This window comes from Lathamus discolor, chromosome 1, assembly GCF_037157495.1.
Source record: "Lathamus discolor isolate bLatDis1 chromosome 1, bLatDis1.hap1, whole genome shotgun sequence".
Taxonomy (NCBI): domain Eukaryota; kingdom Metazoa; phylum Chordata; class Aves; order Psittaciformes; family Psittacidae; genus Lathamus; species Lathamus discolor.
The window spans coordinates 14,482,359-14,497,626 of NC_088884.1; the positions used below are offsets into that span (position 1 = coordinate 14,482,359).

The 15,268-nt window shown below is 36.4% G+C and overlaps 1 protein-coding gene across 6 annotated transcripts in view; it reads right to left on the minus strand.

Annotated features, from left to right (window-relative positions):
- IMMP2L (inner mitochondrial membrane peptidase subunit 2) overlaps nt 1–15,268 on the minus strand; it is a 462,983-nt gene that overhangs the window by 85,263 nt on the left and 362,452 nt on the right. The gene's annotated exons all lie outside the window — the stretch shown is intronic.

Sequence of the window (15,268 nt, forward strand, 5' to 3'; positions counted from 1 at the left end):
ATATATCCTTATAGCTATTTAGGATAGTAAAATGCAATGCAAAATTCTCTTAAGAGTTTGCTCAATGTCATTAGTATGCTGCCACTGAAAGCTTGCTTAATGCTGGAGCTTAATTTGCACATTTACTGAAATTCCAATATGATGAGAATACTTGAAAAAGAGGTATTTTTGCCTGGTTCCAAATTTAATGGAAAACAAATCCTGGGTTTTTCTTTGGTTGGAAATCTAAAGCTACCAGTCATTAATGATATGTAACACTTATTCTATAAAAAGTTTAAAGTAGTCTCCTGAAGGCTTGCAATATTCCATTTTAAAGATATAACTTAATTTTTTATTTCAAAAACTATAAGCAGCATCTCCGTATTATTTTTTCATACAGAGCTTTGATAATTTTAGTCTCTTATGAATCTCATTTTAAAATACATGCATTTAACTGCTGATTGGGACTTTCTCTAGAGAGCTGGGAAGAAAGGCTTTAAAGTGGAATTCTGACAGAAAAATAAACTTCATTTTTTTATTCCCAAGATAACTGAATCTTTTCCAGATATCACTGCAAACTGCTACTGTCTCTACTGGTAGACAGAACTGCATCTCCTTAGATTATATAGTTTTCATTTTAGAAAAAGCACCTAGCTGTTCTGACATAAAAAGTCTCTGAAAAATAATTACAACCCATTTTTATCGAATGTATCAATGCTTTGTTTCACCTAGAGGTGTTGTACTCTGGTTATTTTTGTATCATTAGCATTTGTTTCTGCAGCCAGACACTATCAAGAGCACAAGATCCTAATGATCAATAGTGAAACCATCATATGCCACAGAAGGCAGCTTTTTATTATGTCCTGTTGAAAAGGAAATATTATTTGAATTACATACAGATTTATAATGTTGATGTTTACTAAGTTTATTTTACCTAGATATTTGTCATTGAGTTGGAAGAACTTAGCAGATATTTTTTAGATTGCAAGTGTACCGGTTCTTTAATTATGCATAATAAAGACAATTCAGACTTTCACTAGGTCAGTTATCACCTTTAAATTGTTAATTCTCTTTAAATAATATGTCTGCTCTGACTGAACATAGTTTGACAAGAAAGGAAAAAATTCAGTTTTGCAAAACTAGAAGAGATTGTAGTTATTTTTTTCTGATCTTATAAAGAAGATATACTTTATACCTGATCCTACCTGGAGGTAACAGTACTCAAGAAACATCTGCTATTTGTTTAATAATTACTTTATGATATATCATCTTTCTAGCCCACCTCTACTTTCCTGTTTCCGTAGAACTTATCACAGGAAAAGATTCAAAATTCAAATATTTTTTTTTATTTTTAGGTTTATATATTTTTCTTTTTTCAAAATCTTTGTGCAAAAAGTCATTGAATAAGTTAAATGGATGTGATCTTTTCCTGTGTAACCCTGGTAATATGTTAGATTTCTTCAGAGTATCAAGAAGACATGCTCTTAAGAAACACAGATTTATGCTAGTAGGATAAAAGCTAGCTGTAGAGGTGAAGTTTGGTTTCACAGGATTTGTCTCTTAGGTTATAATTTCAAAGGCCCAGTGTGCTTTTTGGGCCAGAGCTCTTTTTGATGGATAAAATCCTAATGACTTGAGACATAGCAACAAGGGTAAAGCTAAGGTTACTGCGCTATTCTAGTTCAGGTAGTGTGAGATTCACTAAAATATCTGCAAGTCAGGGAGAATGTGAAGGCTCAGCTGGTAGTCGATAATTTCTTTTTTTTTTTTTGTGAAGTTTAAAGCTTTTTTCTATGTATAAGCAATCAATTGCAATGTGATGAAGATTTAGGATTTCATACACTTAAAGACAGGTGATAAATTGAAATTACATGGTTCTATTGATAGTTTACTGCTGAAGTAATCCAAATACCTTTTTAGGTTTTGTTACTGTCAAATTAATTTGTTTAAAATGAGCCAGGAGAGAACTCTGAGGGAAGACAGATATCCTATTATACTTTTCTTCTTTTTTAGTGCATGACTTCAGGCTGCTGCATCTCTTTAAACTAAAACACAGATGTGAAATAAGGCCTTCCACACTGCATGTAAACACAACTACAAACAAACAAGACTATATTATTTTGTTTTTTAAAGATACAAACAGTTCATATACTCTTGAAACTTAAACAGGGGAAGTTAGTGTTGAATATAAGGAAGTTCTCTACTTTGGGGGTGGTGAGCCACTGGAACAGGTTGCCCAAAGAAGTGGTATATGCTCCATCCCTGGCAGTGCTCAAGGTCAGGTTGGACGGGGCCTTGGGCGACATGGTCTAGTGTGAGTGTTGTGGTTTAAACCCAGTCAGCCATTAATCACACAGTCTCTCTTTCACTTCCCCCCCTTCTTGCCCTCCCCCTGCTCCCGGAGGGATGGGGAGGAGAATCAAAAGAATGCAACTCCCACGGGTTGAGATAAGAACAGTTTAGTAACTAAGGTATAACACAAACCACTACTGCTACCACCAATGATAATAATGATAAAGGAAATAACAAGGGAAGAGAATACAACACCTCACCACCCGCCGACGGATAACTCACCCCACCCCACCCGACCAAACACGGACCGATACCTAGTCCAACCCCACGGTGAACTAGCCCTTCCGGGTAACTCTCAGTTACATCCCAGGCATGATGTGCTGTGGTATGGAATACTTCTTTGGTCAGTTTGGGTCAGGTGTCCTGTCTCTGCTTCCTCCCGGCTTCCCCTCCTCCCTGGCAGAGCATGAGACTCACAAAGTCCTATGGCCAGTCTAAACATTTGGGCAGCAACTGAAAGCATAGGTGCTATCAGCACCGTTCCCAGGCAGAAAGTCAAAACCACAGTGCTGCACCAGCTACCAAGAAGGAGAAAAAATGACTGCTACTGCTGAACCCAGGACAGTGAGATGTCCCTGCCCGCTGCGAGGCGGGGGGGGGGTGGAACTAAATGGTCCTTTCCAGCCCTAACCATTCTATGATTTCATGATTCTATGAGATGAACACTACAACAGAAATGCAAGGTTTGCTTATGCTATTATGTGAACTGCACCTTACTCTACTTGATAAATTTATCGTTAAAATAATTTTTGATTTGGCATAAAGAATAATGTTAGAATCTTTACTGAAATTAGCGCCTAGTTTTCTTAAACACAGCAATCTTTTCCTACCAATATGGGTAAAGCCTTTCTTTGGTACAAACAGGAAATTAATTACTGATGTATTTGTGGTTATGTGAGAACTTCAGTTTATCAGGTCAGTACCATCCTGGAGTATTTCTTTGTCCTAACTCAAACAGAAGAAAACAGGGAATAAAACTGTGATACAGATAATGAGACAGATGAAAACATAGAAGAGATAACAGCATATTTGAGAACAGATCAAATGTGTACATGAAGCACTTTCTCAAGTCCTGTATTACAGGACCTACCAGAAAACAATACATAACCAAGTGAAAGCAGTATATTAAACTTGACAAAGGGGAGTGTTTTATCTGTTTGCAGCATAAAGATATGGAGAATACAGTGGCTGCAGCGATATCAGAAATGTTTGAGTGAGCATGTGTACTTTCATTCCGAAGTGCATGTCCATTTAGGTACTATTTGAATTAGCGGTTCATGGTTATGACACCATTATAAGATTGTAAAAAAAAAAAACAAAAACCAAACCACCCACGATTCTAGTATGGTATGCCTCTATCTAATGACTAAAATTGTAAAAAAAAAAACACCTCTGTTGTGCTCTTGCTTCCTGCCAAATGTGAGGATAGATATTATAATAGGTGGAGCCATAACCTGCCAAGGAGAAGTCATGGGTAATTTTGTAGGCAGTTACTTTTTCTGATCCCTCTCCTTTTTCAGTGTATTGCACCTTGTTTTGGTCATAGGCTTCCCCTGGTTTTCATTAGATTTAGCATGTATATGGCCAAAATTCAATGTTGGATAACAGTTTCACATCTGTTACAGAGTAGTCCAAGAGTCTGTTATTTTGGCATGTAAATTATACAAAACCTGTTTTTTAATAAGTTGCAAATTAAACCTAAATTTTAATTTTTATAGTAGGAAAATATGCGAATATAAAGTCATAATACAGAATTAAATTTATTAAACTGCTAGTAAGTTAGGAATTTCAGGCTTTCTCTTCTTTTTGTGCATTTTTAGTAAGAGGGAGCTGAGCTTTTGGCTTTAAAATGTCTGACTGGCTTAGTCACAAAAAAACCTGAGTCCCAACAAGGTGATCCAAAAGTAATTTTGGGAAGGCTTGTAACTCTTTACCTTCCTCTCTCAGTTATGTACCAAGTCAAAGCTATATTCTGCAGCCAATAACTGGCAACATTGACTAAAGGTATTAACAATGTGCAATATTACATAAGTGCCACCTGACATAAATGACTCCAGTGACTGTAAAACAGTGATTAGAAAGACCATTTACTAAGCTCTTAAGAAACACAATGGAGTGACTTTTTAAGAAAGTGCCTGGTAACTTATTTTACAATTATAAAACACTGAAAGACTTTTAAGGCTATTATTTCTTTGACTGATGCTGAATAGATTTTCATTATTAAAATTGCTTGACTTCCACGAAAGTGGAAGTGTTATTTTGTGGAATTTTTCTTTCTTTCTTCATCTTTCTTTCTTATCATTGATCCATTATTGATCCTAAATCCATACTTACAAGGTATGCAAATTATTCATCATCAGATTTCCATCTTTGGTAAGAAAGAAATATCAGACCTTACTATCATATCATAATAACTGCTTCCTTCATTTCCTTCCACCTGTCTTTCTGCAACTTATATCTCACAAATATTAGGCTTAAAAGGTAACATCTCCTAAAACCTGTAATCTGGTCTTCCAGCTTCAAGAAGATATATGTGGCAAGAAAGAGACAGCAGCGGTATAAGCTCTAATACATACATATTTCAGAAGAGCAGTCATTAAAATCATATTGGGATATATGCACTGGGGGAAAAAAGCAATTTTGCAATTAGAAAATATGATATTGAGTTACAGATCTTGCAGCTTGCAGGCATTGTTATGCATCAGTTCTATTCAAATGTTTACATTGGACTTGTCCTCACCACCACAAAGAGCTGTTGGTCACCTGATGGGAGATTTCTGTGCTGTATCAAATTATGTCAAACATATTTTCCATGATTATATGAGAATATATAGTTACATAAATGGTACATAAATGGAAGAGGAAGCAGTATATATTAACAACACAGGAAGCGCCATGGTTATTACTATTTCATGCTGTTATTAATAACGGTTTTCATATTATACACAACTCTTTTTTGAAAATAAGAGAAAAATCAAAACAATTGTACAGGTTCCTGAATCTGATATTCAGCTGCAATATCCCTTAATTGAAGCCTACAAAAAATTTCAAACCCTACTAAAAGCTAATCTGCAGTGCCCAAGTCCTCAGAGCAAGTAAACTGAATAACTATGCAGAAATTTAATTGACATTTTCTTAAATAATAATCAAGGGAAAATGAATATATTTTACAATTTGTTTTCTAAACATATTTACTCCTCTGTTTGTTAGCATTATTGCTCTCAGCAAACGTAATATTCTATGAGAATTATCTCTTGAGAATTATCTCTCTAGAATTATTCTTCCTTTTCTGCAGTGAAAAGGAGAACAAATAACTTTCAATTTCTGCTATTAATCTGAAAGTTCTTCTGGCAACACCATGATTATGTTCACTAGAAAATTTCTAGAACTAGAATATTTCTATACCCTTACAGTTTGAATTATTAAAAAAAAAATCTTGAATAAATCTATCCATTCTATGCTACTTTTATAAAAAAACATAGTTTGTACAATGCTTTGATGCCTTTGATTACAATCAGAAATACAATTCTTAAAAAAACACAAACTTATGACTATTTAAGATTTAAAAACCTGAAATTTACTGAAATAAATGTCAACCCCTAAAATCACTAAAATGATTCAGTTTAAGCTGGGGTGCTTTATACATTAAGTCCTTCAAAATAAGTGAAAGAGCAAAGAACCAATATAAACAAAAAAGAACACTCTTAATCATGCAGTCCGTTGAAGAAGAGATAAAACTCTGTATACATAAATGTTCTCAAGATCAGGATCCTAGTGGTTTAGCTTTAATTAAATATTTCTGTTTGGTCCATATAGCATTTGAATCACTGCTTGGAGAAAGAAAAAAAGTGTGTGCTGTTAATATAATAGTATAGTATTTGAGGAAAACCTTTCTTCTCTACCCAGGCTGAACTTTGAACATGGCCGAGTTAGGAAGATTCATATACAGTATACATTTCAAACTCCTCCTTTTTGAACAAGAAGGAATAGAGATGAAGTTTTGCAAAAAAACACTTGCACAATCTAAAATGAAAGTTGATATATTTGATAATCCTCTGAAAGAATGCAACAATAGTATAGTAGTACTACAGTGGATAAATTTACCATTTTTCTACCCTTGGTAAGTGTGGCTCTGCTGTGTTAACACATAGGACAGCAAACTTTTGTAAGTTTACTGTCGTATGTCCTAAATAGAACCATTTACTGACAAAATACAAATTGCTTTTCTAGATTTACAGAATCATATAGGTAGGAAGGGACATCTGAAGGTCATCTGATGCAACCTCCTACAGGGAGCAGGGCTAGCTCAGGTTGCTCAAGGCCTTATCCAGTCAGGATTTTTACTATCTCCACAAATTGAGGTCTCAGAAACTTTCTGGGTAATCAATGCATGACTTGCCACATTATGGGAAAAAAAAAAATAAAATCCTAATATTTATTCAGAATTCCCCATGTCATCTACCTGGACTTGTGCAAAGCATTTGACACTGTCCTGCATGACATCCTTGTCTCTAAATTGGAGAGACATCAATTTCATAGGTGGACCACTTGGTGGATAAAGAAATGGATGGATGGCCGCACACAAAGAGTTGTGATGAATGGCTCAATGTCCAGCTGGAGAGCAGTAACGAATGGTGTCCCTCAGGGATCGGTGTTGGGACCGGTCTTGTTTAACATCTTCATCGCTGACATGGACAGTGGGATTGAGTGTGCCCTCAGCAAGTTTGCTGATGACACCAAGCTGTGTGGTCCGGTTGATACGCTGGAGGGAAGGGATGCCATCCAGAGGGACCTTGACACACTTGTGAGGTGGGCTGATGCCAACCTTATGAAGTTCAACCATGCCAAGTGCAAGGTCCTACACCTGGGTCGGAGCAACCCCAGCCACAGCTACAGGTTGGGCAAAGAAGAGATTCAGAGCGGCCCTGAGGAGAAGGACTTGGGGGTGCTGGTCGATGAGAAAATGAACATGAGCTGGCAGTGTGCGCTCGCAGCCCAGAAAGCCAACCTTATCCTGGACTGCATCAAAAGGAGCGTGACCAGCAGGTCGAAGGAGGTGATCCTGCCCCTCTACTCTGCTCTTGTGAGACCTCACCTGGAGTATTGTGTGCAGTTCTGGTGTCCTCAACATAAAAAGGACATGGAACCGCTGGAACAAGTCCAGAGGAGGGCCACGAGGATGATCAGGGGACTGGAGCACCTCCCATATGAAGATAGGCTGAGAAAGTTGGGGCTGTTCAGCCTGGAGAAGAGAAGGCTGCGTGGAGACCTCATAGCAGCCTTCCAGTACCTGAAGGGGGCCTATAGGGATGCTGGAGAGGGAATCTTCATCAGGACTGTAGTGACAGGACAAGGGGTAATGGGCTAAAAATTAAACAGGGGAAGTTCACACTGGATATAAGGAAGAAGTTCTTTCCTGTTAGGGTGGTGAGGCACTGGGATGGGTTGCCCAGGGAGGTTGTGAGTGCTCCATCCCTGGCAGTGTTCAAGGCCAGGCTGGACAGAGCCTTGGGTGACATGGTTTAATGTGAGGTGTCCCTGCCCATGGCAAGGGGGTTAGAACTGGATGATCTTGAGGTCCTTTCCAACCCTAACTATTCTATGATTCTATGCTGTGACTTTTGCCTGTTTTGTTCTACTCTTCTGAATCTCTGAGACAAGTTGGGCCCTGCTTTCCCTATATGCAGTACTGTAGACGAGGACAGCCATGAGCTCTCCTAGTTCCCTTCTCTGCTCAAGGCTGAACAAGCCTGGTTCTCAAAGCCTCTTCTACATCACGTACTACAGGTTCATTACTAGGGCTTTTAAAAGGTCTCATTTCCATACATCATTGTAATTCCTGTGCAGGGAATCCACAAACCACAGTACCCCAGACTGGACATCAACCAAGTAGATGGGAAAAATAATTTCCCTGAAATAAATTATAGAATCATTGGTAATTCTATTAATATTGCTCATCATACATCAATTAAGTTTTGCTTCTAAAAAGTAAACAAACATATACTTGTAAATAAATTAAATAAGCACATTCACTACCACATAAATATGCATTCTTAACCTCCCAATATGATGTACAATCATGAAAACAAGGTGCTATAGTAAAATAGACATCTCAAGATTGGGCGATTCAGTGAGATGAGTATATATTACACCAAAGCATTTATGTCATCCAAAATTGAAATCAGGTGGATAATAATTTCCTTTAATACTACTAACTAAAATTTAGAACTTTATTTTACTAAACAGTGACTGAGCTTTGACAACGTTTGATGTCCAAGGAAGTAAAAATAGAAACAAAATCATTCAATGGATTTTTAAATGACGTCCTGGCAAATCTTAATGTGAATGCCAGCATGAATCAAAATTCCATATACAGTTAAATCATAGCAAAGTCAGCAAAGATTCCTTTGTGCCTCATTTCCATTAAAACAAGTAATTTATGAGATCCTATATAGGGAATATAATGCTATAAATTATGCAGAGTGCTTATCAAATATAAGGGTATTTTAGGCTGGAACTTGAGAGAAATAGAATTGTAAAGAAACTGATGAAGCAGTATATAGGATTCAGCAAATTATTATATTTTAATGCAGAGCTGTTCAAATTAGTAAATTACAAATTATGTCATGCATCTGACAGCTCTCTGATCTCTTCTACTATTTCATTAAACCAATCTAACATTGTTTCAACATTTTTTCCTAGTTCCTTTCAATGTAAGTGACATCAAAACTGGTTGTTGTGTTTTAAGCCCAGCCAGTAACTCAGCAGGACACAGACGCTCGCTCACCCTCTACTCTTTCACCTCTTCCTGAGCAGGATGGGGAGGAGAATCAAAAGAATGTAAACCCCACAGGTTGAGATAAGAACAGCTTAATAACTACAGTACAGTATAATACTAAATAATAATAAGAACAATAATAATGGCAAGGGAAATAACAAGGGGAGAGTATATAAAACTAAAGGGGAATTCGGAAGAAAAATCAATAAACACAAATGATGCACAATACAACTGCTCACCACATGCTGACTGATACCCAGCCTATCTCAAGCAGCAATGGATCCCTCCCAGGTAACTCCCCCAGTTTATATGCCGGGCATGACGTGCTATAGTATGGAATAGCCCTTTGGCTAGTTTGGGTCAGATGTCCCGTCACTGCTGCCTCCTCACTGGCAAAGCGTAAGAGACTGAAAAGTCCTCGATTGGGGTAAGAGCTACTTAGGAACAACTGAAATATTGGAATGTTATCAGCATTGTTCTCAGACTAAAGCCAAAAAACAGCACTGCACCAGCTACTCGGAAGGAAATTATCACAACTGAAACCAGGACACCTGTGGTTCTTACCAATGTGGTTGGAAAATCCCTTAAAGGTACTTGTATTCAGAAATATTCACCTAACTAAGACAAAACCCCAAAACTTTCTGCTACTTTACAAGTCCTCAAAAACATTCCATTGCTTAAGAAATAGAGTAAATTTGAGAGCTTTTAGCAAGGCTGCTTGAAAGATTCATTTTTATGTACTGGTTTAGACTACAGCCAAGCTAAATATTTTATTTTCCAAGAGAATTAGGACAGCTACAGAGGACTTTTTCTTCCCTATACTGCAAATTCAGTTAGTCAATTTAATGGACAGTGAGGCCGCACAATCTTATTACCAAGGCTACCCTTCAGCAGCTCCCGGAGAGAATTGTCATTCTCAATAGACAAGACACCATCCCAATTTGCATCTCACATATAATATTCTCTCAAAAGGGACAAGCATATTTACCCTTCGAGGTTTATTTATCAAAAGTCATAACACATAATGTCCTGTCTTTTCTATTCATCATAGACTTTTACAAGTTCAAGTTCTGCATGCATCCTATTTATCACTGGTAACTTCATGCTCCAGTGCAGAGTCATTTCTCTGGTTGTAAACAATGTTACCTATTTCATTTTTGCTAGTGGCCAGGGATAAATATTATGGAACGTTATTGACTGAATATTTGCATTACACATCCTTTTTAAACACAGCTTCATTTCTTAATACCCAAGAGAAAAAATAGAAATGTTACCAATCCCATAGGAGTCATGCTGCTCTCCCAGGCTACATATATAAGAGAAAGCGAAGGTGCAAGTACTAGTTGCAGTGGTAGCAGGAAGCTGAATAGGTTACACCAGGTAGAAAATAGATGCAGAAAATTCCCCAGTAGGTCATTCCCAGCCTTCGCTGACTACTTTTCCACCAGTGTTATCCTCGCCTACATTAACTTTACGAGTGTAAGCATAGCTAGGCGTTTTCTTGTGAAAATCACACTTTTGTTTCTCAGTGCATGACTTCAGTCTGAGCTAAGAAAATTAGGTTCGGGGTACCTGATATTGAAACTATTTGTCTTAAGCCTCTCTCAGGGGCTGGTTGGAGTATGGGGACGCAAACAGGGTCACTAGGTATTTTGAGACCTGGCAGAATTCTCTGTGGGATGATTCTGCCCTGGCCTGTATACCTTACTGTGTAATTTTAACATGGCGCCGTTCAGCACACTGCCGTGAGCTGTTAAACTCTTCCCATATTTTGCCTTAGAGGCTGCTCCATTTCAGGGGGATATGTGATTCTTCCACTCATTTACAGCTCATAAATGAAACCCTCAGCAGATGGCAAGATCATCACTGAGATGATGTGCACTTTTAGGACGTGGCATTCATTGTCTGCTATTACGCAAGTAATCCAGAACTGCAGAAAGATATCTGCTTCTTCCTTAAACTGTCTTCTGAACCTGTCTTAGAAGACAGATGATATGAAACCAGGCTATTCTCACAAGACACAGACCTCTTGATTCAAGTATTTCCTTTACTAACAGTCAGTCACACAATGCCCTTCACTAAGAGAGTTATATTTCAGTTCACCTTATTGCCTGATGAACTTTTAATATTTTCTGGTTTTGACTGCTTGCATTCACTAACAGTACTTATAGAGCGAAATACTGGATCAGTTTAAGAAAATAGTTATAATAGGGATACTCCATTCCTATTATTAATTGAATTTGAGGGTTAGCAGTTAAACCATTTCTGCCATATCTGAAGAGAGATGATGGTAACTTTTGAAAAGCAAATTAAAATAACTAACAAACCCAGCATACTCACTTATTTTGAATGTGATCCTACTCTATAGAGTTTTCTAGTCACATTCTACAGGCTTGTGCTGAAGAAATTAGTTAGGAATATTTTTCAGATAGTTTATTACATGAACTTACTGTACAAAATTGCTTATATAGACAATCATAAAAATGGCCTCTACAGTAATGCTGACTAAAAGCTATTTACTCATTTAAAGCTTATGAATGTAAAACTTCTGTTAAATAAAAAGCCAGGCTCAGGTTCAACAGGATTTAGTTTTGAGAGTAAATACATCAAAAGATAACTCTATTTTTAGTAAAAGAAGTAGGATAAGGACCTGGCTGAGCCAAATATGTTTAATGAAAAAGTACTCAACCTACCTCAGGTTTCCCAGGAAGATAAGGGGAATAATAGCATTTTTCCTCTTACACTGGATTGTGAAGCTTAACTCATAAAGAGCCTTATCGAAAGCCATTAAAGCCAAAGGAAATCTCTCGTTGACTTTAATGAACTTTTGTTCAGGTCCTTTACAAGACAGCTGAATGACTGCCACTGACTTCCAGCCCTAATTTTATAAAGGTCTTTCAGATCTTCATCTTGCAAGCATTTGGAAACACAGAAATGTAGTAATAAGAAAAAAAAAAAATCAATTTCGTCTTATAGGGATTTCTTTGGTAAACTAACTTTTCCTTTTTTTTTTTTTTTTCTTTCTTTTTCTTTCTTATTCTGGAAATGCTACTCAATGAATGTGTTTACATACAGAAATCAATCTACCTATCTATCTATCTATCTATCATCTATCTATCTATCACTCACTGTATGCACTTCTTAACAGGTATTTCTCAGATCTCTTTACATGTTGGTTGCATAACCATCTCTGCACTGCTAGATGCCAACTCTACACATTTGATCTGGGCAAAGTACAGCCTATAATGACTCTTCCCTTGACTTAGCCAGAGTGACAGATTCAGAATATGAATTATCACTTTGTTTTTATGCTGGCATTATCCTGGCTGTGCAAGCAATGACAGTAACTGATCTGGCATAAAGTTAACCCATTAAAATCTGTAAGAAATTTGAAGCAGCAGAGGAGTTTACTACATGATCAAGTTTAATACTTCCTCAATTCTTTATAATGTGTCTGCTGCGTTTCTGATCTAAGAAAGAAGCAGTATTGCCAGGAACATTAATGTTGTATTTCTTATGCTGTCAAACTACAACCTCATAGTAAAAAGCCCCTCCAAAATCGCAAAATTATCAGAACTGAAAACAAAATCAACTATTATTACATTCCTATAGTATGCCAATTAAAGAATGCTAAGCTAATATCATAAAAGTTTGATTTTACTCTATAACAATTTGATAACAGTAGTAGCCAACTGAGTAGAAATCTCTATTCTAGTCCCAGTAACTGAAATAAATTTCCAGCTGTATGTAATTTTTTATCCCCTTAAATAATAGTAAAAAGATGCAAGTACTGTGAATATTTATTGGCTTCTATTCAAAACAGCTATTTTCAGCATAATGAATGGCTGACATGACATATTTCCAAACCTGAAATAGCAGTATCAAAACAGTATAACACCTACCATTCTGTATTACACAAAGCATTTTTTAAAGACAATGCACAATAAACATACACTACTAAATTTAGTCCAATATTCTGGAGAGGCAATTAATATTTAATTTTTATTTTAGCAATTTAACAGCATTTCTTATCCAGCATTACCCACAGATGTCCTGTTACAAGGTGTTCATTTATTCAAAGACATGACTAAGTAGAAAAGAAATATTAAACATTTCCTAATCTTAGTTGAAACATTTTCATTGTATTTACAGACTTCAGGAAAATGTCTCTCTATGCCTTAATATTCCAATTTTAGCGCTATAAAAATAATGTAATAACAGGCAAGATATTTTATAATATTTTATGAACTAAGTAGAGATAATTTAATTTGACAAGGTTTTACATTTTGGAAATTCATATCTCTCCAAAGGTTCATCTAATTTAAAACTTGATTGGTATCAGGGTTTTTGCTTTATCACACTAACTCATTAGGCCATTACACATACTGCTATCCTCCAAGAGAAAAAGTTATTCTAACATCTGTTCTCAATCTGGTTTTCCATAATTTCCTTTTATGTCTCATGTAACATTAAAATTATCTATCTGACATTACTGGGATCAACTGTCTACACTATATATGTTTTTCTACTACAAGATTGCATGAAAATTGAAAATATGGTAGCCTGCAACATCATACACTTTAAAAAAATACATTATTTTTACTGAATCTTTTGATCCAAGAAAATATGTCTGGTTTTGCAAGTAATAATTGTGACACACATAACATTTAACCTAATCTCTAGCAAAGTGAGTAAAATGCTTTCCTGTCCTTGTTGTGTAATCTTCCCTATGACTACTGCACTCTTATAAGAGAAAATGCTTTTAAATAGAACATACCTTCTGAATAGATTGAAGAGAGTGATTTTAATATTTTAATTCACCTGTGCAAGTGATCTCCAGAGTAAAGCTGACAGAGGGGTAAAAAATGTCCCAGTAACCGAAAACCTAATGTGTAGAATGGAAAAGAACCTGGAGTCCAGTGTGTCCTTCTAAACATGCTTTCCATTTTCTTCTACAGGGGAAAATTTTCCAAATTTTATTATTCTCAAGCTATTTTCTATCCCTGTGATCTCCTCTGCCCCCTTCTGCCTGCATTCAAATTGCTTCTACAATTTAATTTCAAAGGAAAATGCCTCTTAATTTCAGAGGAAAATACAGCTGATTTACCCATAGTCTACACAATATAAAGGTCATTATTCTTGTGGGATGCTAAGGAATTCACTGTCAGAAGCTATCTTACAAGCTTTCAAAAGGTGCCATTACTATAAGAAAAGTGACAAGATATCCAATTTTAGCTAGCAGCTGATGACTAATGTGAGGTCAAAGCCTAGTGAAGGCACTTTTCTAATATTTATAAACATCAGTGGATTGAGTAAAAGTCTGAGGGTAGTTACATTTACCCCAACATGCTATCTTGCATGAAAACTATATAGAACCTACCTTGAGAATTTTACCTTGTATTAACTATTGCGTGAGCTGCTGTGAATCTGCTTTAAATCTGGAAGTTTCCTTCTCTTCAGAGGCTACATTGCCAGTATATTTGTAATTGAAAAGATTAGTGGTTTTATATCTAAGATTTACTTTGGGAACAAAGAGTGAGACAGAAAAGGAAAGAGATACCTGAACAGGGTAGATTGAATTAAATTCTACAGGAAAGAACCTCTAAAACTAAATGTTAGAAATCTTAGAAGATATTGGCAGGAAAATAATAATGGAAAATAGCAAGAAAGACAAGCACAAAAAAATACGTGAGACCATCCAAAAGGGAGGCAATGGCATCACGTACTCCAAACCAGACAGAGACAGTATGTCTTTTTTTAATTTTTCCTGAGAACGAATTATTTAAAGTTAGTAATTATGCTAAACTTCCAGATGCCAGACAAATTCATAACTTCTTTGCTGTTGTTAATAAAATTAGCCAGTGGGCTGACTTCTGTATGAAACATGGGTGCACAAAGGAGGAAAAATCCAGCCTTGACAACTTCCCTGTGACAACTGGTGGGTGCCTTTTGTATCAGAAAAGCATTGTCTTTTAAAAACACATGTCAAAACCCTGCATATGGAGTAGGGCAAAAATGATTTGTATTTCCACATCAGGATGCACAGCTCATGCAACTATTTCCTGCATGCTTGCTGAATCTAAAACAAGAACTGGAATCGGCACAAAGTTAACAAAAGCAAAACCAAACCAAAACTGGAGCGCAGAGAAAGCATTTACT